This window comes from Uranotaenia lowii, chromosome 3 (genome assembly GCF_029784155.1).
Source record: "Uranotaenia lowii strain MFRU-FL chromosome 3, ASM2978415v1, whole genome shotgun sequence".
Classification (NCBI taxonomy): Eukaryota; Metazoa; Arthropoda; class Insecta; order Diptera; family Culicidae; genus Uranotaenia; species Uranotaenia lowii.
In genome coordinates this window covers 314119264-314145773 of record NC_073693.1, presented here as the reverse complement: position 1 = coordinate 314145773, position 26510 = coordinate 314119264, and positions in this window count along the sequence as shown.

The window sequence follows — 26510 nt, the reverse complement described above, 5'->3', positions numbered from 1 at the left end:
AGTCTGGATTGCTTAGTCTGAAGTTTGAATCAGTTAATGAGCTGTGAACGTTTGAGAGGATCTAAGAATCGTTCAAATTTACAATTGTTCTAGTCGTGTTGAACAAAATGCCTCTTCAGTTTGGCTAATCAAATAGACATAAAAACCAAATATTTTAACCAAGCTTATTTACCTATACCGATAGAGGAAGATTTCAACTCGCTAGCTCAATCAAAATATAGTGACAAATAGGGCTTCTTGTTAAAAATGCACAACAAAACCACCACTATCAAGTCAACAAGGTATTACAATGACATTATAGGACCTACTTGGATCTTCTTTCCTTTTAACTTCCTACATCGCGGCGGAAGGCACTCGAAGTTATAATCCAGTGCAGCTGTGGCCAAAATCCACCCACTCGCACCGCAGCGTTGTCGTGAGCGCTAAAATATACAAGTAGCTACAAGGTGACTCCTTGTCCAGCCCAAAGCTCCTGGAAGCAAAACTTGGCAGAAAAGTAATTAAAAGTGCTCGGTCGTAGCTCCCGGGAGTTTTATTTGGTTGGACCACCAACAACTACGTCTCTCTAGTCTCTAGGAAAGTAGTAGTTATGCGCACAGCATCCGGTTGAAGGAAGAGAGCAAAACGGCGGAAAAGGGGGAGGATAAAAGTTGTTTTCGTCAAAGTGGTCAGTAATTTGTTACGATCCGGCATCTTGAAGGCCAACTACATGACCGGCCATCAACGTGCCAGAACTTCGGAAGTGTTTGGCCAAGCCAGGATGCGTTAGAATAGAGGAAGAAAGGGAGAACCCTCTGAGGGGCGTTGGGACTCCGTTGATGATCAAGAGGATTTCATGTGGCATTCACTTGCTAAAATTACATGAAGAAAGAGTTTTCTCGGTCTTTTGTTTGATTCATAAGCCAGAAGAATTAAAACGACTTAAACTGGGAATTGTGAAACTTAATTTGAATATCCTGTTGGGAATATTCAAAGGACACTAGTGATAATCGAATAATGAAATTCCAAAAAAAAACTTTAAAAACATTTGAAAAGATAAAAAACCCTTACACCCTTTAGAAAATTTGGCACCCCTGATAAAGTTTTGGTATTCATGCTAGCCAAAAAAAAATGTTTTCGAGATGAATCCGACGCCTTAGCTCATTAAAACTTTAATCAAACTCAGCGTGACAAACAGTTTTTATTTATTTTTACCATTTGGTCATATTTTTTTGGAACTTCTAGGACTTCCAAACAGAAAAATAATGTTCTGAATGATGTCCAAGAACAAAATTCGAATGTATACCCACTAAATTATACTAAATTATATTTTAATCAAACCAATTTCAAAGGTATAAAGCTTCGATATTAAAATCTTTTTTTTTAATTATTATACCTACTGCCTACTTTATTATGTTTTTTTTCACTCATTTTTTTTTAAATAAAGGATTGGACGGATCTAACGTAAAACGGGGCATCATGCAACAGCGGGTTTCAACATCTGTCTACTAAAGCACTTATTCAATTTTTATTAAGGAGTGTATTCAAAAAAAAAATGTAACACTCTTTTTCGTGAATTACTTTTGAACGCATGGATGGAAATTGATGAAATGTTCGGTGAAGCTACCTCGTAATGCAATGTATACGTGCACAAAATTTGGTGCCAATCTGTAAAATGATTTTTGAGGTTGCGTCCAATAATGAAGATCATCGACAAAACTTTTTGGGTAGAATCGAGACAAAATCCAGAAAAGTACCAGTGACCCAAAAAACAGCTGGAAGGCAGTCATTTGACCAAAGTTTACATGGTAAATCAGAAGGCCTAGAGAACCCAATCGTGTTCTTAAATTTGAATAAAAGTAAAGACTGTTGATTGCATGAAGTGAAAGGTATTTGACAGTATTTTCAAGCTCAATCCGAAAATATGAATGAAGAAGTGATAAAAAAATAGTATTTTTTTTCTGACTGGTTCGTCTAGCTGAATTATGAATAGGCTTCACTTCGTTTCAACAAGGAAGAAAGGCTGCCTACCGGTAAAATAAACAAAAATCGGTGGTAAAATCGTCCGGAAATATTTGGACTGCTTCCGGAAAGATATTTTGAGAAATTTCGTAATGGACAGCACAACTAACTCTTTAGCGGTCACTTGACAGGTTTCCAACCGGAAACTTTTCATTGACAAGTCTCGCCTGTATTTTCCAATGATGTAAATGGAGCAAAAAAAAAAATGTTATCTAGTACTTGAGGATGCATAACAATTGACAAGATGAATGTCTGAAAATACAGAGAAGACATCCTCCAAATGTGACCGTTTTCTCTGTAAAGCTCTTCAATAGGTCCCACAAAGTTTATACTCTGTTTAAATTGGATCCAAAATCATGCCATTACGCAAAAATGGTGGTGGAGTGATAAAAAGTCAAATATGTTGTTTTTGTGCCGAAGGAGGACAATCGGCTAAATTTGATATAATTCCGACAAAATTAAAAATTTTGCGTTATTTTGAATGGTGGTTCGTAGTATGCATTATAGATGGCGCATGTGTTCCCAAAAAATAAGTCAAAAAAATTTTCATCGGACTCAAATACAACTCGACAGAAAATCACTAAAATATGCTGTGTAAACTTTACTTTATCAGGTAACTTCTCTGAAAATTTCCATCGATGCAATCAAAAGTTATTCACAAAACATCATGATGCATTTTTTTTTTCGAATACATACCTTATATGATGCTATCGAGGTATCATTTAATGATGATTATGTCAAATTTTATCTCACCTTGAGATACATTTTTGCTGTTTTTTATTTTCTTCGGAAATTGTAAAAATCAAGAAAAAAAATGTACAAATTTTAACGTGTTTCGATGGCGTAAAAATCTTTTACCTGTCTGAGGATAGATGCAACAAAAAACATTTTAAAAAAAGAGATCATAACTCTCGTTTCCATTTGCTGGGATATGATAACTTTTCAGCACGCGTTTTTTAACATCAAAATTTTATCCATCCAAACATTTATTTAAAAGATTTCGGCTAATAAGATTATTTTCTAATATGTTTTACGCAGAAAAGTATACAGCACATAGTAACAACTTTGTTAACAGAAAAAACCGAATTATTACACTTTGCAGTGAATAGTAGCGTTTATTACAGTCTGTTAATTAGATGTAAAAAAATTCAATAAAAATATAAAAAAAATGATATCAAAATTTTGATTGAAGAATTTCTAACGCAGTTGATTGGAAATAATTTGAAAACCAACAAAACATTAAAATTGTATATATCTAGAATAAGGGCTGGATTAAGCCAACGGAGGGCCCGGGGAAATTTTTTTCGGAGGGCCCGGGGAATTCTTTTCAGAGGGCTCCTCTGATTCGATTTTTTTTTTCAAATGCTTTCCCAGAGAAAACATTTTAAACGTGTAAAAGAACTGGAGACGAGTTTAGTGTGCTGTCTTCAAATAGACATTTTGTCTGCGTAGTAGATGGTTGCTGGTATCTTCAAATTGAAATTGATAATTAGTCACATGCAAACGTTGCGGAAGAGTGTGGAAATTTCTAAAATATGATAGCTCTGATTTGAGTATCAAAATGCAAAATTAAATGCTCAATTTTTTTTAATACCCTTATCACCAACTAAAATTTGTGCTTCATCAAGAAAAACTCACCTAATGACAATTGGGAAATTTATTCAAGATTTGACACATAGAATACAAAATAAAAATAAATAAACAGAATAATTTAATTCCAATTCCATAGAGAAACAGTTATAGGAGTTTAGGAATTCAAAACTTTAAACCAGTTTATATTCAGAACCACAATTCTGTGTTTTAAAACTAAATCATAATTTCAAATCAACTTTTGAAAAACAAAATAAGAATGAAATAAAAAAAAGAGAGATTCAAAGTTACAATTAGAGCGAAAGCAAGTGTATTTCAATTTTATATCTTTGAAACACAAGAAAAAACATTTTCATGAGATGTTTATGAATAATTTTTTTTTATTAAATTGTTATTCTTGATTTGACAAAAGTTACACTCGATGCCCCCAAAGCCAAAGGGCTATGAGTGAAAAAACTATCGATTGAAAAAAATCAGTACAGAGATTAAATGTTTAAAACACAGAATCAGTTATCATTGAAGTCAGATAGGAAATCCGAATGAGTTTAGTACCTAAACAAAGATCTTGAGTTCTTTAAATTCCAAAAAACAATGAAACTGATCTTCAGTAACTAAAGAAATAACTCAATAAATTGATTCAGAAAAAAGATAAGATTAAAAACATAGAAGTATTCATGTTGAGAGAATCACTCAATGATATTAGCAACTGAATTATGAGATTGTTTTTATGGTGGTTTTGAAGGTGATATACTGAATTCAGGATATTTACTTCAGACGATAATAATATTTTGGTTAAATCAATTTTGGCCATTTCAATACGAATTTTAAGTCTACGACAGAAATTGGGTTGGAAATTCAATAAAGATTCTCAGTAGTGTCGATTTATCCAATTTAAGCAACTACAGTTTTTGTTATAGTTTTTTTTTTTCAAAAAAAGGGACGGAAAAGGGTTTAGTATTTATAAACCAATGGATATTTCAATAATACTGATAGAAAAATAGTAATAATACCCGGTATTAACCCGGATACTGCCCGGGTAAAACTTTGAAATGTTTATCATTCTGCTTCTCTGTTCTCTCTGAGCACTGTGAGCTAGTTTTGGTGAAATTAGCTGCTATTTTAGTGCAGTAGCCATTAATCAGAAAGTTAACGTAATAATACACATTATTATTTTGCAAGAAGTTTGTATGTAAAGAAAATGAGGAGATGTTTTTCTTTATTTTACCTGTTCTGTAGAGAATATTCAGACTGGCGTGTTTCGATATTATATCACATTCTTCTTAATTTTTTTTCGAATTCGGCTGACATTATTTTTGTCCAGATGTTGGGTTGAAAGTTTTGAAATTCCATACCAAGATTTTGATATTCTCAGTACGAAAAATGCGGAAGAACTCCTTCACTGCTTACTTCAGGGGCCCCCCTCAACTTATGTTGAAAAAAACTATTCTAGATATAATTCCACGAGGGCCCCTTTAGTTTTCATATTTTTAGTATTCATTTCGATTTTTACTTTTTAATTCTTTCTATGGATTCGTAGAAATTGAAGTAGTATGATTAAAGTAATGTTAAATATTTTTCCCTCAGGGGGGCTCCCTGTGCCGGGAGGCTTGAAGCAATTGCCCCCCTCCCCCCTAAATCCGGCTTTGTCTAGGATAATTTTTTTTTGAAATTATCATTATTTACATATAAATTACATATAAATAATTTTTAATTGCATCTTATTGAAGACTTTAACTAACAATGATTTTATTTAAATGAGTATGAAAACTTATTGGAGTTAAAGTTTATGGTAATTAAAAAAAAATATCAAAAAAAAAAACATTTATAAAAAGGTGCACACCCATGTGATTCAAATTATCTAACGTTTGTCTGATTGGAACTCCAAAGTGAAGAAAACGAGATTATTTAAATTGCGAATTGCGAAAATTTCAATCATTGGAGTAAAAATACGATAGGGTAACGAAGGGTAACGTAACGGTCGAATTTTAAGAAATATTGATAATCATGACTATTTTCAAAACTTTCAATTTCGACGTTTTAACGTTTTTCTTAACTTAGTTAAATTTTCAATTTTGTAATTTTTGCCAATTTGGTTTTTATTGAAAATTTTGTCAATTTTTTATTTTTATTTAAATTTTATTTTATGAACTAAAATTTGTACTAAATTAAAAAATGAAGCAAAACAACCAAAATTGTCTAAATAGGCAAAACTGATAAAAAGACGAAAACATTTCAGAAATTGACAATCAGATAAAAAAAATGTTTGACAAACCATAAATAATGAAATTTACAAAACTGACAAATTTCAAACCAATGAAAAAACTGACCACATTGAAAAAATAACAAAATGGAAAAAATGACTAATTAAATGACAAAACTGTAAAAAATAACCACATTGATAAAAATAATTTTTGTATTTATTGTAGTTTTCGTTCATTTCTGATAACTGGTTTTGTAATTTTTATCATTATTGTCATTTTTGTCATTTTTGTCATTTTTGTCATTTTTGTCATTTTTGTCATTTTTGTCATTTTTGTCATTTTTGTCATTTTTGTCATTTTTGTCATTTTTGTCATTTTTGTCATTTTTGTCATTTTTGTCATTTTTGTCATTTTTGTCATTTTTGTCATTTTTGTCATTTTTGTCATTTTTGTCATTTTTGTCGTTTTTGTCATTTTTGTCATTTTTGTCATTTTTGTCATTTTTGTCATTTTTGTCATTTTTGTCATTTTTGTCATTTTTGTCATTTTTGTCATTTTTGTCATTTTTGTCATTTTTGTCATTTTTGTCATTTTTGTCATTTTTGTCATTTTTGTCATTTTTGTCATTTTTGTCATTTTTGTCATTTTTGTCATTTTTGTCATTTTTGTCATTTTTGTCATTTTTGTCATTTTTGTCATTTTTGTCATTTTTGTCATTTTTGTCATTTTTGTCATTTTTGTCATTTTTGTCATTTTTGTCATTTTTGTCATTTTTGTCATTTTTGTCATTTTTGTCATTTTTGTCATTTTTGTCATTTTTGTCATTTTTGTCATTTTTGTCATTTTTGTCATTTTTGTCATTTTTGTCATTTTTGTCATTTTTGTCATTTTTGTCATTTTTGTCATTTTTGTCATTTTTGTCATTTTTGTCATTTTTGTCATTTTTGTCATTTTTGTCATTTTTGTCATTTTTGTCATTTTTGTCATTTTTGTCATTTTTGTCATTTTTGTCATTTTTGTCATTTTTGTCATTTTTGTCATTTTTGTCATTTTTGTCATTTTTGTCATTTTTGTCATTTTTGTCATTTTTGTCATTTTTGTCATTTTTGTCATTTTTGTCATTTTTGTCATTTTTGTCAATAAAGTCATATTTATCTTCATCGCAAAATTCACATTCAAAAGAATTTGCTTAGTTTTACAAAAAAAAGAAAGACGACTTTTTTCGAAAATCATTATTTCTGCTTGTAAAAAGCCCTATAAATAGCCAATCAGCTAACCTCCAACAATTTTTTGGAGTCCTTCAGACAGTTCCAGACAAATGCAGATAAGCAAATCCACCAAATACCGAAGCATAAATCTTCAAATTATCGCAAATCAAGGGACGTAGAGAGTTTGAGATTTTTTTCTCCTATCTCTACCTTCACTTTGAACTGAAAATCCATTTCTCCAAAAGGCAACGACTCAGCAGCAGCAGCAGCATCAGTGGGCTCATTCATCTTCTTTCTGATGGCTGTTTAAAATCGCACTTAAAATCTTTCTTTTCAGTTTTTCGACAGCAGTTTTGTGTTTTTTTTTTTTGCTGTTGTTGTACTTGTTAGTTTGTTGGTCGGGGATTGTGGAGGCATTTGCGTAATTGTATTTGTACCTTTCAGGTGTGAATAAGCTTTCAATCTGTCTGAGCCCCGAAAGTGGGGGAGAGAAGAAAAAAACAGAGAACACAGATTCGTTCCATTCAGCTTGATGCCGAAAACAGCTGAAAATGATACCGGAGATAAGCAGGAGCTCTGTTTTTTTTTCCCCAAGTTTATTTCTTTACTTTCTGGCTGATGCCGTTGTCGTTGTTGTTGTGCGCCAAAAATCTAACCGAACAGTCGGGAAAATTTACGAGAAACATCAGCCAGCAGCCGGTATTCGGCGAAGAATGATACCCGCAAGGCAATCGTTAGCTCGGGAAAGCACGTTCGAAATATATTCAAATAAAATGCACTCCCGGGACGATCTGCCATTAGGGAGTTTCTCCGGTTAGCGGAAAGTTTACCATTAGTTTTGGTGGAGTTTGGTGAACTCTTTTTAGATGAAGCCTTATATTTGGCAGCAACTGGAATACAAAATAATCGTTATTAAAAAAATATAATATTTGTAACAAATACTTATTAAAGCATTTTCAAGTTTTCAATTGAGGGTTCGTTACATTTCTAACTCTCTGAGCGAGAACCTTAGCACGACTTTCAGATTGTTTAAACTAATTTTTGACAACCGTCAATTTACATTATCGTCACATATTCGTTTTGAACTATCCTGTTTAGAGATGTACCGAATACCGCTAAAAAACCGTTAAGCCGAATATTCGGCTCACCAAATAGTTGAGCTAAGTATTCGGCCGAATAGGCCGAATAGGCCGACTTTGTATTATTTAAAAAATATTCAGAGGAACGAAAAGAAAATTTGCGACAGCAACTAAAAACCCCTGCGAAACAAACAAAAAACTTAACGTGTTGGACAAGCTGGAAGGTTTTAAAAAGCCAGCCACCATGCGACGTGAACTTCATTCGTTTGTTGGGCGTTCTCCCGTGTGGTCGCAGCAAGCGGCGACGTTTTTTGTTATGCGACAAAGCAGCAAGCAAAATGATTTGAGTCAGAGGACGTGCGCTGGGAATTGTCGAGATAACTCTCGAAGGGCCGACTCAGACCGAAACGCAACAAGCTTTTTTTCAACTTTTCAATAAATTTTGAAATGTTTCCACGGTGTAAGTTTGCACAAGCCGGTAATTTCTTTCTCCATCTCTCTAAAATAAGGTTGACTGTGATAATACCACAAACAGATACCGTCGCTTACTGCGGCCACACGACGGGAAAATGCGCTACGAAGAAATGAGACTAACACGTCGCAGTTGTCGGCCTTTTAAAACTTTCCAGCCTGTCGAACACGATGGGTTCTTTGGTTGTTTCGTAGGGGTTTTTCGTTGCTTTTATGTTTTTATCGTAATCGTCCAATATTTTCATGTTTTCGCCTTAGAAGCAAAAAATCCAGGGTACAACCAAGCTCGTCTAACGATTTCTATTTGCGAACACCGAAGACCGCCACTGAAAATATAACAACCATCAGAAAACGGTCCTTTTCTGGACCACAAACTACATTAAAAAGTCCTTTTCAGGGCCACTAAACTTTTCAAGAAAGAGATTGAATACACTTGCTTCGTAATTCTACGTTTACCTGGCGGTCGTGTCTTATACACAACCTCTTCAACTTTTTTTTTTCAAATATCCGTTGAAAAATTTCATCTTTCATAAATATCTATGATTATTAAACAATGATTCAAACTTAGATTGCCAGAATTTTTCAGCACGTAACCGGACAGAAAAAACCGGGCAATCTATATATGGTCGCGATTCGACCAGACCGAACTGAACGCCATAAACTTGATTTCGAGAAAATCGAGTTCGAAGTTCACAGCCCTACCAATTGATACCATTTCATCAGATATCTTATTTAATCGTTTTACCATCACATTTAGACTCTTATAAAGCCATCGAGGTTATACTGGTCGATTTCTGATTATACATCAAGCAGAAAACTGAACTTTAATAGCATTAGGTTTGAACCCAGTTCACTCTGGTCGAACAAAAATGTTTAAAAAATTGTCATGCACTATCATTTGACTGGGCAATTTGTTCTAAACGTAGGAGCCTACCAATAGGCGCTTTACGAGCAGCACCCAACGAGTATGGCTGATGCTTGAAAAATGTTTTTTGTCGTTGAGCCAGAGTGAACCGAGCCATACAAATTTCGCACTTTTGAAAAGCGGAATATCTGTGATTTTAACTTACCGGTTGCGTTTTGAACGACAGTAAGCAATAAAATAAAGCATCTTTTATCGTTAAATGTCAAAAATCCCAACATTCCCTTAAGTAAATTGGAAAACAAAATTCAAGGGATTCGGTTCAGTCTGGCTAAACGAAATTTTAATAAATGTTAACAATCCGCCACATGAAGTTTTTAGCTACGGGAACGTTTCTTACCATTTAATTTATTAGATATTAGTTCCTGACAAACCGGAGAACTGTTTTGAAAAGAAAAAAATCAACACACATAAGCTTATTTCGCACAAAATCAGTTTCATGACCAAAACATGCTTTTCATCTTCACCTCAAAGCTGGCTCTCAGTTCACTTTGGCGCAACGCATTTTTGCCATTTCCACTGTCTGCAACATTGAATTTTTCTAATAAAATCATTAAAAACAGTAAAAATGTTCTGATTTTCATTGGATAGGTAGTTTATCATGTTTCGCATCCGTTGCAATAGATAACTCAATTTTTTTCAAATTGACGTTCAGTTCGGTCTGGTCGAATTGCGACCATATATAACTGTCTGTCTGTCTGTCTGTCTGTCTGTCTGTCTGTCTGTCTGTCTGTCTGTCTGTCTGTCTGTCTGTCTGTCTGTCTGTCTGTCTGTCTGTCTGTCTGTCTGTCTGTCTGTCTGTCTGTCTGTCTGTCTGTCTGTCTGTCTGTCTGTCTGTCTGTCTGTCTGTCTGTCTGTCTGTCTGTCTGTCTGTCTGTCTGTCTGTCTGTCTGTCTGTCTGTCTGTCTGTCTGTCTGTCTGTCTGTCTGTCTGTCTGTCTGTCTGTCTGTCTGTCTGTCTGTCTGTCTGTCTGTCTGTCTGTCTGTCTGTCTGTCTGTCTGTCTGTCTGTCTGTCTGACTGTCTGTCTGTCTGTCTGTCTGTCTGTCTGTCTGTCTGTCTGTCTGTCTGTCTGTCTGTCTGTCTGTCTGTCTGTCTGTCTGTCTGTCTGTCTGTCTGTCTGTCTGTCTGTCTGTCTGTCTGTCTGTCTGTCTGTCTGTCTTTCTGTTCCCTATAGACTCAGAAACTACTGAACCGATTTACGTGAAACATGGCAGGTGGGGGTATTGGAGGCCGGAAAAGGTTCCTATTTTAGTTTGGGACCCCTCCCCCTAACAGGAAGGAGGGGAGGGGCCTCCCAAACAAAAGACAATTTTTTGCATTTCTCGAGAACCAATCAAGCAAATGGTATCAAATTTGGCATGGGATGGTATTTCGGAATAGAGAATATTTCAATGAATATAAGGTACCCCTTCCTCCTCTCAGTGGGAAGAAAGAAAGGGGGGAGGGGGGCTACCTTACAATTTTTCATATAACTCGAAAACTATTCAAGATATTGGAACCAAATTTGGCAGGGGAAGCTATTTTGATACGAAAAATATGTCAATGATTTTTTGAGACCCCTCCCTCTTTACAGTTGAAAGGGGGAGGGACCTCTTTCATATTTTTTGAAATAACTCAAAAACTAATAAAGCAAATGGAACCAAATTGGCATAGGAAGGTTTTTGAATACGAAAAATATTTCTATGATTATTTGAGACCCGTCCATCTTTCCAGCATTTTTATTGCATAGCACAAGAACTACAACAACAAATGGAACAAAATTTAGCATGGAATGATATTTGGGTACGAGAAATGCTTCTTTGAATATTTCGTATCCCTGACTCCTTCGAAAAGTAGGAGGAAAGGGGGAGAAGAGCTCTCACTTACAATTTTCAGTATAACTGGAGACATGATCGAGCAAATTGAACCATATTTGGTATGTGAGGGTATTTGGATACGAGAAATGTTTCTATTATAAATTGAACCCCGCCTTTTTCAACGGAAGGATATAAAGGGGAAAGGGGGGTTTCCATACAATTTTTTTGCATAACTCGTGAATTAAAAGAGCAAATGAAATAAAATTTGGTATCAAAAAGTATTTGAGAACATTAAATACTTTTATGAATATTAGGTTCTCCTACTCCATTCAATGGGGAACACGGAAGGGGGATTGTACTTCCTTTCAAGTTTATACATAACTTAAGAATTTACAACGCAAATAATACCAAATTTGCCATGGGATGATATTTTAATACGAGAAGATTTTTTATGTCAAACAATTCCTTTCTTGCAGTGGGTAATAGAATTGGGAATAAAGGAAGGGAAGAGAAAAGCTTACACTTAACTCTTTTTTTCCGAGAAATGGACAAAACTTCACAGGGAAAATCATTTTTGTATGATTCTATGATTATCTGACACACCATCCTCCTTTCAGTGAGCAAGTACATAGGAGGAGGGAGGTGAGCCCATTACAATTTTGTTAGCATTACACAGCAAAAATTATTTCCTGTAAAATTACGCAAATGTCCTGTAACAAAAAGGAGCAGGATATTTACCGTAATTTACAGGTCGAAAACATGATAACGTGACATTTAATTTTTAGTGTACAACTTTTTTACAGGACATTTGCTGTAGTAATAAATGAATCTTCGTTTACTTTCAAGGAGAACAATTTAGAATTACAGGTTTTGTTAATTACCGGTGATTTATTTTAAAGGTTGCAGTTTTCAGTGACACGTAATAGTCAAAAAATTTTTTTGTGTAGTTCTCAATTTATGCTAACGAAGCCAACAAATTGAAACAAATATGGCATGGAAAGGTACTTGGTTACGAGATATGTTTCTGCGGTTGTTATAGACCCTTACGCTTTACAGTGTAGAGAGGAGCTGAAAGGAGGGGGTTTCATATAAATTTTGTTGTTAAGCTTAAAAACTTATCAACCAATGGAACAATATTTGATACAAGAAGATTTTTGGGAACGAATAAAATGGGTATGATTATTAAAAATCACCCCACCATTCAGCAGGGGGTGAAGGGAAGGACGGGAGGGGGCTCTCTTATCAGTTTTTAGCATAAATCCAGAATATATCAAGCAAAAACAACCGTATTTTATCAGTTGGATTGTTTGCGTATGATTTATTTGAGACCCTTTTTTTTAAGGGCGAAGCTTAAAGGAACAGATTAAAATTATCAGATCTTTAACACAAATTTATAGTTCAAGACTCAGAATATAAGTTTGAGTTATTTTTGGATTGCAATCCGATACTCCAGCTGCAGCTCTCATTTTATAGCGGTTGCTTATGAATAATGTTATAATTTGATTTAAAATAATGCCAACAAAACAATAATCATTTGAGTGAATTCTGAAAATATCATTCGATTTTAAAAGGTGTAGCAAAGCACACCGGGTCAGCTAGTTTCTATATAAAAACCTGGCAAAATCCGGGAATTAGATTTCAAATTGTCGACCATAAATCCGGGCAATATCCGGGCAAATTTTGTCAAAATTCAGAAACATATCAAGAAAAATCAAGAAAAAAAGTGAAATAAATGTTTTTCATCAAAACTCATCGATAGATTTTGAACCGTAACTTAGGCTTCCGAAAAACCTTTCAGGATTAATTTTATGAAACTTGCTCAAAAAATTTCGTTTTGGAGGTGTTTTTTTTTGTTTTATCATCTAAATAAAGTGAATAAAACCGGGCAAAATCCTGGCATTTCTCAATGAAATCCTGGCAACCGGGCCGGGCCGGATCTTAATTTATGATAATTCATGATGTCGGAAGAATGAACCATTCGATGTTATTAACGGGTAAGTTTTGGCAACCCAAATTGCTCAAAGTTTTGGTGCTTGGTTCAAAATAATAAGGAGTGTTGGCTGGTAAAATTGTGATATATTTTAAATTTTAGAATCCACCATAGTATCAATACATTTTTTTTAAGATGATGGGTGTCGTAGCCAATTGTATCGATTTCACATTTCTGAAATCAAAGTTAGTATTTAGACTGAAGCGCAATCATCACGAATTCCGACGCAATCATTCATTAATGTTATTCAAACCTTGTGGAGCACATCTCTCAGATTTCCCCTTTTTCCCCCTTTTTTGACAGATTAAAGCTTTCATCTTCTATGCTCTCAAGGCAAAAAAAAAACTAAAATCAGAGGAAAAAAGCTTAAAAACGAGGTTCACGAGCACATATTTAAAAGATGTTGGTCACACGATACATAGACAAATCGTGTAACGTTGCAGGGATCTGGAAGAATGATATTCGAAACGCACCACTACATTCTCATTCAAATTATATATTTTTCAGTGGGTTTCCATTACCACCAGTGATGCCACATTTAAATCGGTATTTTTGAACACAAAAAAATCTTGGTATGGAAATCAAAAAAAAAAAATCGGTATTTTAAGTGGATTTAAAATTGGTTTTCGGTAGTGATTCTGAATTTTTTAATTAATTTTTTTTTAAATAAATGCCTAGTAAAATCTTGTATGCTTGCTTTTTTCTGTTGTTCAAACATTTTTGATTAGTTTTAAAGAGTTTTCAGAGGGTTTTACTATATTTTCTTTACCATTATTTTTTTCACGAAATTTTTGCTGCTTTGGATTTTCATTATCGAGGCATATAAGAGTGAAAAAAGGGATATAAATGCATAAAAGTAAATTTGGAGAAAACACACTCTCAAGTTCTGGTGTTTTGCTATTTTCCATACGTTTTTTTTAAACTTGTATTTCTCTTTCGAGTATAGAGGTATGTAAATAAATTTATAAAAATCTGAAGAAATCACCAAATATAGTTTGAAACATGAAAAATGGTTCCGTATTTTTAACTCCAAATCGATCTTTTTAGCATTTTGTACAAAAAAAAAAATTACAAATTGAAAGTTTTTGTTGGTTTTTCAATTAAAAAAACGCACTCCTGAAGCTTTCTTGTAATATTCTCAATCAAAAAATATTTTTTAAGTAATCGATAAACACATAATTCCTCATAAGTGTGATCCTTATTGAATGTTTTTTTACATTATTTGTGTTTTTTAAATTCTGAAAACTCATACATATCTAATCTCATGAGATTAACTTTCGCTGGTTATTCTGGCTAATATCATAGAATATGTTATAAAAAACAAAAGTTTTCCAAAATTTCAACGGATGGTTAGCATTTTATTTGTGGACTTGTCTTTAAACATACGGCTATCTTAAAAAAAATGTATCTTTCCTTTTGTAGTAATATAATTCAAACATCTGCTTATGCCTATGCATATGACTTCTCCAAGATTCGAAGTCCCCAGTCCGAACAGGACACTTTAAAATTTGAGTTATTCAACTGAAATATTGAAACTCGTTCACTTTTCTCAAAAGCTTAAAGTGTTTCTTACTAAGCTAACTAAATACGTTCGTCTTCAATTTAACAGAAAACCCAATATTTTCAATAGTCTTGGGTAGACTGAAATGTATCTTATATTTTGTACCAAAATCTCAAAAATTGGTAAGAAATCGGTATATTTTGTAAAAAATCAGTTTTTTGAATATGCAGATTCATGTCAAAAATTTGCTCGAAAATTGGTATAAATACCGATAAATCGGTACATGTGGCATCGGTGATTACCACAGTTCAACAGGATATTCGTAGCATATAATAGAATAAGGTTACCAGAATTTCTTCAGCACGTATCCGGGCCAGACAATCCGGGAAATTTTAATTAAAAAAAAACCTGCAAAATCCGGGCTTTTAATTTCAAAATCGATACCGAAAATCCGGGCAATATCCGGGCAAATTTAGTCAAAACCCAGAAATTACTTAACAAAAATCAAGATAGAAGAATTGAAAAAAATTATGTTTTCATCAAAGTTCAAATACAAATTTGAAATCGTATTTTAGTCTTGGAAAACCCCTTTCATGATAATTTTTGCAAAATCTGCTCTAAACTTTTTGTTTTGGTGGCTAGATAAAAAAAATTTGCAACATGTTTAATTTTTTTTTTTTGTTTTATTTGTCAAATAAAGTGAAAAAATCCGGGCAAAATCCGGGCATTTATCAATGAATTCAGGGCAACCGGGCCGGGCCGGACGTTTCTAAAATTTTGTATCAAATATCCGGGCAAACCCGGATAAAACCAAGCAATTTGGCAACCTTATAATAGAATGATCCAAATCGCTATCCAAGATTGTTTTGTTTAGCCTAAATTTTGTACAAAAGAATCCGAAGAAAGTTAGTATTATGTTTTCATTTTTTTGTGTTTTCTGGATTCTTTCTACTTGAAAAGAGAAAAGACTTTTTTTTTATTTTCTACTGAAACAAAAATTGTTTTTGTAATTTTCACTAATTCAAAATATTTCCAATAAACAAACTCCTGAGGATTTTAAAATTAATGATTGTGACACTTTTAAGGAGAAGAATTTGAATCAACCTTTTGAAAATCTAGAACCAAGTCTATAATTTTAAATTTAGGTTGATCGTAGGAACAGGAGAATATAGATTTTTAACGCCTTTATTCTTGAAAAAATGACTCAATTCAATAATTAAATAATTTAAAGTTACAAATTTTCTTATGTAAAAGGTATTTTCCTTCAAATCTGATTACTTAAAAACTCTTAAATTTTTAAAATATGTCAACGGTTAAAGTAATGACAAAACGTAGCTGTAGAAGATATTGAACTGTAAACAAAATAACAGAAACAGGTTAAAGTTCACTTCGAAAAAAATAGACAAACGAAACACAGGAAAAACAGAGTCTGTAGATCTTGATGAAAAAAGAAAAAAAAAACAGAGCAAAACCAATCAGCTTAACTACTAAACAATTGTACTTTCAATCTTTTAAAATTAAGGCATTTGAAAGAGGTTCCTTTTCGTTCCGTCTTGTATCAATCATATACACGTTTTAAGCAGTCAGACTTAAATTAAAATCTTCTGTCCAATGAAGTTGTAAACATTTAAACAGATGACAGAATGAATCATATTTTTTTAAAAACAGTTTTATTTTTTTCATTTTTACTTCAAAAACTGAATCAACTTGAAGGCGTTTGAAGGTCGCCTTAGAGTTGTCCAATCAAAATAATAATTTGCACAGTCTGCTATTTTGGAAAAAAAAACAATATTCGTGGATAAGAGAATTGCTATTTTGGCTTCTAAAAACCTCCATATAACTGAGGGCAATCCTAAATATGTAAAGCGATTGACGCTTTATTTGGACATCACAAACAATATCGAAAAAATTGTTTTAACAAAAATTCCTGATAGAAATAAATATTCACAACTAAAAATCAAAAGTAAGTACTGAACTTTCAAAGCAAAACTTTATTTTTTATCTATTTCAAATTGACAGCATTAAGAAGTTTCTTTAAAAGTGAAAAATAAAAATAAATAAGAATAAAATATAATCCAGTTACAATGAAAAAAAACTGACAATCTTAAAAAAATCATATAAAATACTCACTGATCAAATATTTCTAAAAACAGAGCTTTACTGTATTTTTTTTTCTTTTATTCTCCTATGAACACACCATTATGTGATGACGAACTAAAATGTTTATGTAGTGGTCATAAAACATTACAAGAAAATTCGGCAGATAACGTAGGTTAATAATTATCAGTGAAGTTTTTTTATTGCTTAATATCTACTACTAATTACTTAAATTCAATACAGTATAGATATTTAATATTACATTCAAAGATTATTTTTCAAAAACAGGACAAATCAGGACAAGGACGGTCTTTCGAAAATCAGGACAAATCCTGGTTAATTATAACACCTGGCACCTCTGCTATGAATTGAAATTATGAGCAGGGGTGCTAGGTGGTTTTGTCAATAATCAGGAGAACGCGAAGCAAAAAAAAACAGGATTTTTCAGGACACTTCTCGATTTGTGGAAATAATAAGCAGCACTGCTAAGATTTCATACACCGTGATGTGATGACGAACTCAAATATTTATGTAGTAGTAATAAAACTTTACAAGGAAATCCGGAAGATGACGTAAGTTGTCGTTTAAAAATTGTGCAAATAAGTGATGTAATATAAAAGCTTTTTCAACAGTCTGAAGTAAAAAAATTCTACGAGAAATTAAATATGGTGTTATTCAATACTAAACTGAGTTTTCAAAAAAAAATTGTGTACATCCTTTAAAAGTTTATGCACACTTAAAATAAAAATTCATGTTTTCTATCTGCCTTTTCGATGAAAAAAAATGTACATGTAGAACTTCTTTTCATATAAGAATTCATTGCCAGACAAATGACTAAATTTCGGTTAAAAGTTTAATAAGAGAACAAAATCCAACGCCCAGGATCTTTTATTTGCTGAAAAGAAAGAAAAACAAATTTCAGCACTGTCGTGTTTGATCGCTCTTATTTTTGCAAACTTACTGAAAATATATATTCCTGAATGTTAATAAAATATGCTTTAAAAGATCAACACTTAAATTTTTTGTTTGAGATTTGCACAGATGAGCACGTTTTTTTGTCAAAACACGGGATTTTTTTATTCATTCTCTTTGTCACAATATCAGTGGTGGACACCGAGGTTAAATTTAAGCTAACTTTTCATCCAGATTTTCGCGACTCCACGAAAACAATGTAGCTGCGCCATCATTGCAGGCTGACCTGGGACCTGTTGCCAGTAGGAAGAAGGAAAATAGGAGCCGGGTGACATTTTTCCTGCATTCCGATTTGGCTGCTTCCTGGCCTGGCCTGGCCTGGGCTGGCAGTAACAAGTTTATTCGGCGCAACCCTCGGACCGTTAGTCATGCGGAATGAAATATATTCCTTGCCCAAAACGGGTTGATCTATGGGTGGATGTTTGCCTGTCCAACGATCTTCCGGGAGGGGACTTTTATTCCAGGCCACCAAACAGTATATCCTCTAGATTTCCCGGGGTTGTGCTGTGGGACTTGAAACTAAAACTAAAACCGGGAAGAAAAAAACCAGCGAAATCGTACGCTCCGGTGTGACGTTGTAGTAAAATGGAAGCTCGTCTCCCGGTGCTTTTGCGGTGCAGTTTGAATTGGGTAATCCCTTTGGCTTGGCCATGTTCGGCGTTAAATTGTGGCAGATGCTGCGAATTCCGGGAGATCATGGCCGGGCTTCCGTTTAGAGAGCCGGCTTTTGTGAAACCGAGGAGATATGTTGTTGAAGCTCATTCGTTCCCACGCCCTACCCAGAGTGATGAAGCAGGGCAATGATGTTGGTAGTAAAATCTAAATTACAAAACCAGCTTGAGGTATGGAAGGTGATTCGAATGATATATTCTCTTCGAAAGTGGTTTCACAGTTTTCATTCCGGTGGGAATTGAAACGAATATTGTACATAAACTTCTTGGGAAACTATCCAACTTTCGAAGCAACGGATTTTTTCTAAATATTTTAAACTTGAACTATTATTTGTGTGTAAGTTGAAAAATCAAGAGAGACTGTAATCCAAACCATTAACTTTCAGCCTAAAATGAAAAATCTTTCATCGCTATTGGGTTCTTACGGATGTTACCGATTGAGAAAGCCATCGAAATTGATGAAGTTTGTTTTTCGATCTCTTCTCTCTGCTTACAAGACCTGAGCTGTAAGCTTGGGTTTACGTTCGAGACTATGGATGGAGTAAAACTTACAGGGTGTCCAAGCAAAAGCAAAAAATTTAAGAATGTCAAAAAGCCTAGGTAAAACTTATTCTTTTACTAATATAAAAAAAAATAGAAGCGATTTTCTTGTGACACCATTATTTAGGAACCGGTGGTCGGAATAACCAGCAATTTTCTAGTCCTAGTTTTTGGGCTAAAGATGGTTTGTATTAAAAGGATAAAGAACCTCATATTTGAGAGTAGGTAGGCTCCCATATAAAATAATCTGAAAATATGACACAATCGAACATTTTTAAATTGTTTATGAATTTGGTTTAAAAGCATGATTTGGCACTAGAAAGTGTTTTTATATGCAGATTTTTTCCCTCGATTTTGAAGCGAGGACTTCCAAATTCATTGAAAAAACGACAGAACCTGTGCATTTTCCATGTGATAGGAGATTTAGGAGATTTCGTACATATGCAAATGCCCAAACAAACCTCATATTTGTATGAATGTAAATGGAAGCGTTTTCTTGTTCACGCTTTAACATATAAACTTGTGGTCAGAATAACGTGAAATTTTCTAACCGAGAATTTTTAGGACCTCAGTGTCTGTATGATATTTTCATGACTTTCCTACATATTGGAGAGTGACTCCCATACTAAATCAAATATGTCAAAACTCGAAAAACTTTCAGTTGATTTTCATTTAAATTGATTCACATGTATGTTTTGACCTATGACATCAATCTATTTCACTGAATGACCCCCCTTCCCACTTAAGAAACGGAAGGTACAAAATTAAAAGGAAAACCTTCAAAAATCATGCGTCTTCATGTGATATTAAGAAATTTGGTACACAGTTAACTTACAACATGTAGCTATCATTTGAAGTAATGAGTGACGTTTGACACTTCAACACACTAAAACTTTAACATAAGTTCCCAATTGACAACTTTAGCTTCATTATTGTCAACACAATTTCGTTAGGACCGTAGCATTAGTCTTCAAAGCTAAAGCACAAACGTCTTCATGGCCAATTTTTGAAGCATCTAAAATCGTTATGTAGTCAAATATTGGTCGCCAGTAGAAGACTTTATTTTTTCGTTCCTGCGAGTTTATTCCAAGTTTATTTTCCCAGCAATCATGACGGTTGATGATAGCATTATTAAGAAATGATCAAGTCAAATCGATACCAAAAAATATCTTCAAAGCATATTCTAAACCTTTTTTAAATTTGGGTCAAGATTTTAGGTAAAATTTGTATGGAAAAGTTTTTTTTAAATGCGTCTCGTCAAACCTTTAGAATAAGTATATTTTAATTATATTTTAATTTTGATGGGGAAAAATAAAACAAATAAATAGCGCGATAAATAATTTTTAATATATAACATTGTAAGACATGACATTACAGACAGAGTCGATCTGGGGTCATTTTTGAATTTCTTGAACCCTTCGTCTTGGTTAAAAACTCATCCATGATTTTTTGCAGAATTTTTAAGTAACGTTTACATGTTAAATTTGAACTTTAAGGTTTGTATGGAAAAATTGATAATTTTGTACTAAAAAATGTACTTCTGTGGGACCGAACCAGCTGACAGTTTTTGTGCCAATTTATAAAATTCCTAAAGGAAATTTTACGCTGAACAACTTTGTAGAAGACCGTAACTTCGTATCTTATTAGGCAAAAAAGTTATTAGCTGTTTAGCAGAGATATGTCTTTTCGCATTGATAAACAATAAATTCAATTGACATCCCTGCTGGGTGCCTGGCGAGGTATTGCATGACTAGTTTTCATGCTATACTTCGCGAGACTCCAGGAGGGATGTCAATTGAAATTCTTGTTTATCAATGCGAAAAGACATACCTTTGTTAAACAGCTAAAAACTTTTTTGCCTAATTAGATACGAAGTTATAATATTCTACAAAGTTGTTCAGCGTAAAATTTCCATTAGGAATTTTATAAATTGGTACAAAAACTGTCAGCTGGCTCGGTTCCACAGAAGAGTCGAACATGATGTTGATTTTTCAGTACAAAATATTCAATTTTCCCATACAAACCTAAAAGTTCAAATTTACTCATGTAAACGTTACTTAAAAATTCTGCAAAAAATCATGGATGAGTTTTGGACCAAGACGAAGCTTTTTCGACCCCAGGGTTTAAGAAATTCAAAAACGACCCCAAATCGACTTAGTCTTATGACATAATGACATCGCAAACATAATGGAATTAATTGAAAATAAGCCTAATAAAATATTTTCGAATAATCAATTAACATGGCGTCATTTTTTGCATTTCGATTTTACCACCCACATGGCGTAAGTTAATTCAATGCTTAATAGCTTTATCAAGGTAAGAAAAATGGCAGTTAAGTTTTAAAACTGTTTTATGAGAGCAATATAAATAGCCTAAATTTTGACCTTTCTCTTACAAGCCAACCGACTACACGCGTAGGATGAGTTCCTCATTTTTGAGTTTTTAATCATTGTTACAGTAAATGATGATAGACTTTTTAAATGGCATACATAAGGAATTGGTTGTAAATGTCCGATGAATTGTTATCATGAGTAAGAGTCGAAATTCGATGTCTGACACCATCTTGGATTCCAACAAGGCGGCTTCCGCTTTTTTATAAAATGCTATAAATGACTTAAACTTGCATTAAAATTCCCACAATACGGGAATTGGGTGAAAGGTTTACACTAAAAGTAGTAAAATTTCGCGTGCTGACCCGGTTTTGATATTCAAGATACTGACTCCTACTGAACTTAAAAATACTGTTAATCTCTGAAAATCACAAGAAACCTCGACAATATTATTATTGGGTGAAAGGGCTTAACGAGTAGAAGTCAAATTTCGCTATCTGACGCCACCTTAGATGTTGAATCTTACTGATCTTTAAAATGGTATAAATGGATCAATAACATTGAGAAAAACGAGAAACAGACAATTTAAAAAAAATTATAAGGTAGATATTAACGAAACCTTCGTGTTTGATCTAAAACTTTTTGAAACCTTAGTTAACAACTTTAAAAAACACTTATCTATCGCACATTGGATTGGATTTCAATAACAATGCAAAAACATTTTCGAAATTTCTTTGCTGGTTTTTGCTAGGGCCAGTAAGCTCATCTCACAAGCTGAACAGCATAAAAAATGTGAACACGAACATCTGTGTAAAAAAATTCTTTTAATTACGATTCATCACCGTGATTTTTGTTTTGAAACTATTTTTTACGACCTTATCGGTTAATGTTATGTTATCATAGTGAGAACATTTCAAGAATTGATAATAGATGGATAGAAGAAAAATAGAAGAAAATTACAGGTGTTAAAAATGAGCACGTAGAAATTTTAAGGAGCATTTTCACCACATACTTAACATTTGTTCAAGCACGGATCTACTATTTTGAAAAGTTCTTACTATGAGAAAATAACATTCACTGATAAAGCCAAAAAAATTAATTTAAAAAAAAATCTTTTTATCCATATATGAGGTTAGGGTTGAGGCGTCTTGTTAAGCGCACCGATTCTAAAGAACACCGATTCTGCTACAAACAAAACTGTTTCTGATTCAGCCACTGGAAACAGACGGAATGGCTTTGGAAGCGCCGGTTTTAAAGGCTGCTGCTGCTGATTGATTGTTTTTGTATGGCTTTTGTAGTGACCGGCTTTTGTAGTGTATATCATTCCGTTTGAATCTGACCAATTGTGGTGATAAAACCGATATTCGATACCGCTTCGATTACTTTTTACCCGAAAAACGCATGTTTCCGTTTCAAACATCGTTTCTTAACTGCCGTTTTTCTTCAAACATTCACACTCACATAACTTTTAATTCGGTAAGCGATAACATCAACACATCCGTAGTTAAACTCTCGTTTCTCTCATTTTTTTTTGTCACTCTCAAGAGTTCGATGGAGCGCGTTCACAAAATCGTTCAAATTCAACGTTTGTTTTTATTTGGCCTTCTGGTAGATAAATACAGAATTGGCTTACCAGGGCTTGTGATATAGCTCAGTTGGCAAGTCAGTTGTCTCCTGAGCCGATGTTCGCGAGTTCGAGCCCAAGAGTAAACATCGAACACAGTTGTACCGGATAGTTTTTCAATAACGATCCGCCAACTGCAACGTTGATAAAGTCGCGAATGCCATAAAGATGGTAAAACGACTATAATCGAAACAAAAAAAAAAAAAGAATTGGCTTAGGAAGCACAGATTTTTAAGGCTGCTTCGTCTGATTTTCAATTTTCATTTTGATTTTTAAAGCTACTGCTCCTGATTGTTTGTCGAATTCTCCTTCTGGTTGGGAAGGCTGTTTCTATTGGTGTTTTCGTTTATTGGCAATGGCAACCTAGTTATCCACGAGTTTTGCCCTAACTGCTGTCATTGTGTTCGTTTATTAGTTCAGAAGTCCACCAGTTTTGCCCGAGGTTAGAACCTCAAGCAGGCGGTTGCAACCTGTAGAAGTTGTCAGTGTTGGGGGTAAGCATAAAACTGGAGTATAGCAACCATATATTTGCATCGTCCTGAGTGACGTTTTTGTTTGTTTGTTCAGAAAAAGTTTTGCCTCGTGCCAGTGGAGAAAACGAAAACGGCATAAAAATACTATCAAATTATTCCGGCTCTCGTCAACAGAGACAGAGTGACAAGAAAAGCACAGTTTGAGAAAGCGGTTAAAAATGTTTTCGGATTCTTCCGACCCTGGTAAACAAAACCAGAGCGACTGGAAAAGCACAAATTGGAAGGCTTTTGTAAAGATTATTTTCGTATTTGATGAAGAATATGTAGAAAATAAATAAAGTTTTATGTTTTGAAAAGCTTCTTCAGAGAATGGAATGAGGAATTGAATTGAGGGATATTTGGAATATAAATTTTTTTTTTTATAAATACAAAAGTCTAAGAATAAATTATTGTATTGAGGGCAGAGTTGAGAAGAAATATGAAATGAAAGATATGCTGGAATAAAGTTTGTAGGATGGAGAATAAATATGTGGATTATGGTATAAAAATTTTAATGAAATTTTGTTCCAGAGAGAAAAGTCGATGCGTAAATAGTTTGAATTGAGAATAGAGGTGAGAAGGAATGTAAGGATGAGATGAAGGATATGTAGAAAGTAAATCAAATTTAACAAAAAATAAAATAAAATAAAAGTTGCATTCGGCTACACTGAAGATTAATAATATAAAACAAATGTCTATGGCAACGTTTGTTATTTTGGCAACACTAGGCAAAACAAAAAAACACGTTCAGATCGATTTTTGTGAGTGAAAGACGTGTCTGAGTGAATCTCTGAATTGAGGTTTATAAGAATCGTGAATCACGACAACCACTAGACTGATGGAAATAACATGCAGCTTAGATAAGATTGCTTAACTAAAGGCAAAATACGGATACTGTAGGCGCCATAATTTATGTAATTCAAGCGAGCTGAACCTTGGCTAGCATGCAGTTTGTTTCTGGTTAATCTATTTCATTAAAAGTTCGATTGATTTTTCATCATTTAACTTCAAATTCAATCAGAACATAGATATTGCTTTGAAAATCAGGGCAATTCAGGAAATTTTCATGGCAATTTTTCAAAAATCAGGATCATTGAAGCGCTTCTGGAAAATCAGGACGGTCTCTCGAAAATCAGGATAAATCCTGAAAAATTATAACACCTGACACTTCTGCCTACAGAGCAGACATCTCAGACAGGGATGCCAGATGTTGAGGTTTAAAGTAATCAGGAAAATAAAGGAAAAAAGTCTGTACATGTCTCGGCAATGTAGGCAAAAACGAAGACCACAACTTTGGTACTAAAAAGGATTTAGGCGATGGATGTGAGCATGGGGGTGAATATTTGTGCGGTTTTGTATTTGGGTTGAGCTCAAGTAAAGAACTATATAACAAACAAAATTTTTTACCACTTATCATATCGATCATACCAAAAATAAGTTTTAAGGAATGATTGGTGAAAACCATTGCATACAAGTGAGATTTCTACTATAATCAGGCACTTATATAGTCATGATTCATATCCCATTCAGGAATATTGATTTCAACATTCATTTTTGGATGTCTGTAGAAACTGCGCTCTCTGAGCAAAAATCAAGGCAAAGTCTGTGTCTGAGTAATACTTAAAAGTTTGTGTTAAAAGTTTCTGTTTTACCTGCAAATCAGGGCACCTGGAAACACAGATCTAAATTAAACTAACTCCGCTATTTTCAATTCTCTGAAATGTCAAAACAAGAGGAATATTTCAGAAAATGAGCGCCCTTAAATATCCCTCATTTGGTAGTCTTTAGGTAGCCATTTTGAATATTATATCGCCCAAAAAACCAAAAGACAAACATACACAAATGACAAATAACATCTAAGAAAGTTGTATTTCAAAAAAGCTATGAATGAAATCAACCAAAAATCAACGATAATTTCTGGAAACAAAAATTACAGTGTAAGCAAACAGAATAATAGTGAAGAAGGCAGACAGTAAGCTTTCACAACAATCACACCAAAGCGATTCTATTGGAAGTAGGATTCACTTGTTAAAATTTAGATATAATAAACTGATTTTGGAATTCCATGATGATGCTGAACAGCATCGATTTGTCAGAATTATTTTTTTTTTTGTTTCGATTATAGTCGTTTTACCATCTTTATGGCATTCGCGACTTTATATCAACGTTGCAGTTGGCGGACAGTTATTGAAAAACGCATCCGGTACTACTGTGTTCGATGTTTACTCTTGGGCTCGAACTTGCGGACATCGGCTCAGGAGGCAACAGACTTGCCAACTGAGCTATATCACAAGCCACAGTCGTCAGAATTATCAGAACTTCGGTTTTGAATGAAATTTGACTGACTTGCCAAGCAATCACCGCATTATTCTATACAGTCGACATCTCTTATACCATTTTCAAGTACTTTTCATGAAGTTCTGTACATAAGAAAGCTTTGCCATAAAGTGATGATATATTTTATTGAAAGACACCTCCCATTTTCAAAACGGGTTCGGTTCCATACAAAATCATTATAAAACACGGAATCAGTCTAAGAATTCACAAAGCGATTTGTTACTTATAAATTAAACAGATTAATCGTATTCATGGTAAAAGGAAGTCTACCGGAAGCAAAAGTCCTATAAAAATTTCCACTTTCGAATTACCAATGATCATCAAACTGTAAGTAATCAGTACACATGAAACTGTATGGAAGGTAGACTGAGTCGATTTGGGGTCATTTTTGAATTTCACAAACCTGGGGACTTGAAGCTTTGATTTGGTTCAAAACTCATTCATGATTTTTTTTTTGCAGAATTTTGAAGTAACGTTTACATGAGTAAATTTGAACTTTAAGGTGGGATTGAAAACCAATAAATTCAATTGACATCACTACTGGGTACCTAGCGAGGTATTTCATGACCACAATGATAAATCATTTCACACATTTTGCAAAAATATTTGACACATTATCGGCAAGTATATGAAGCTGTCAAAATAGTTTGTTTTTTTTTTACACACC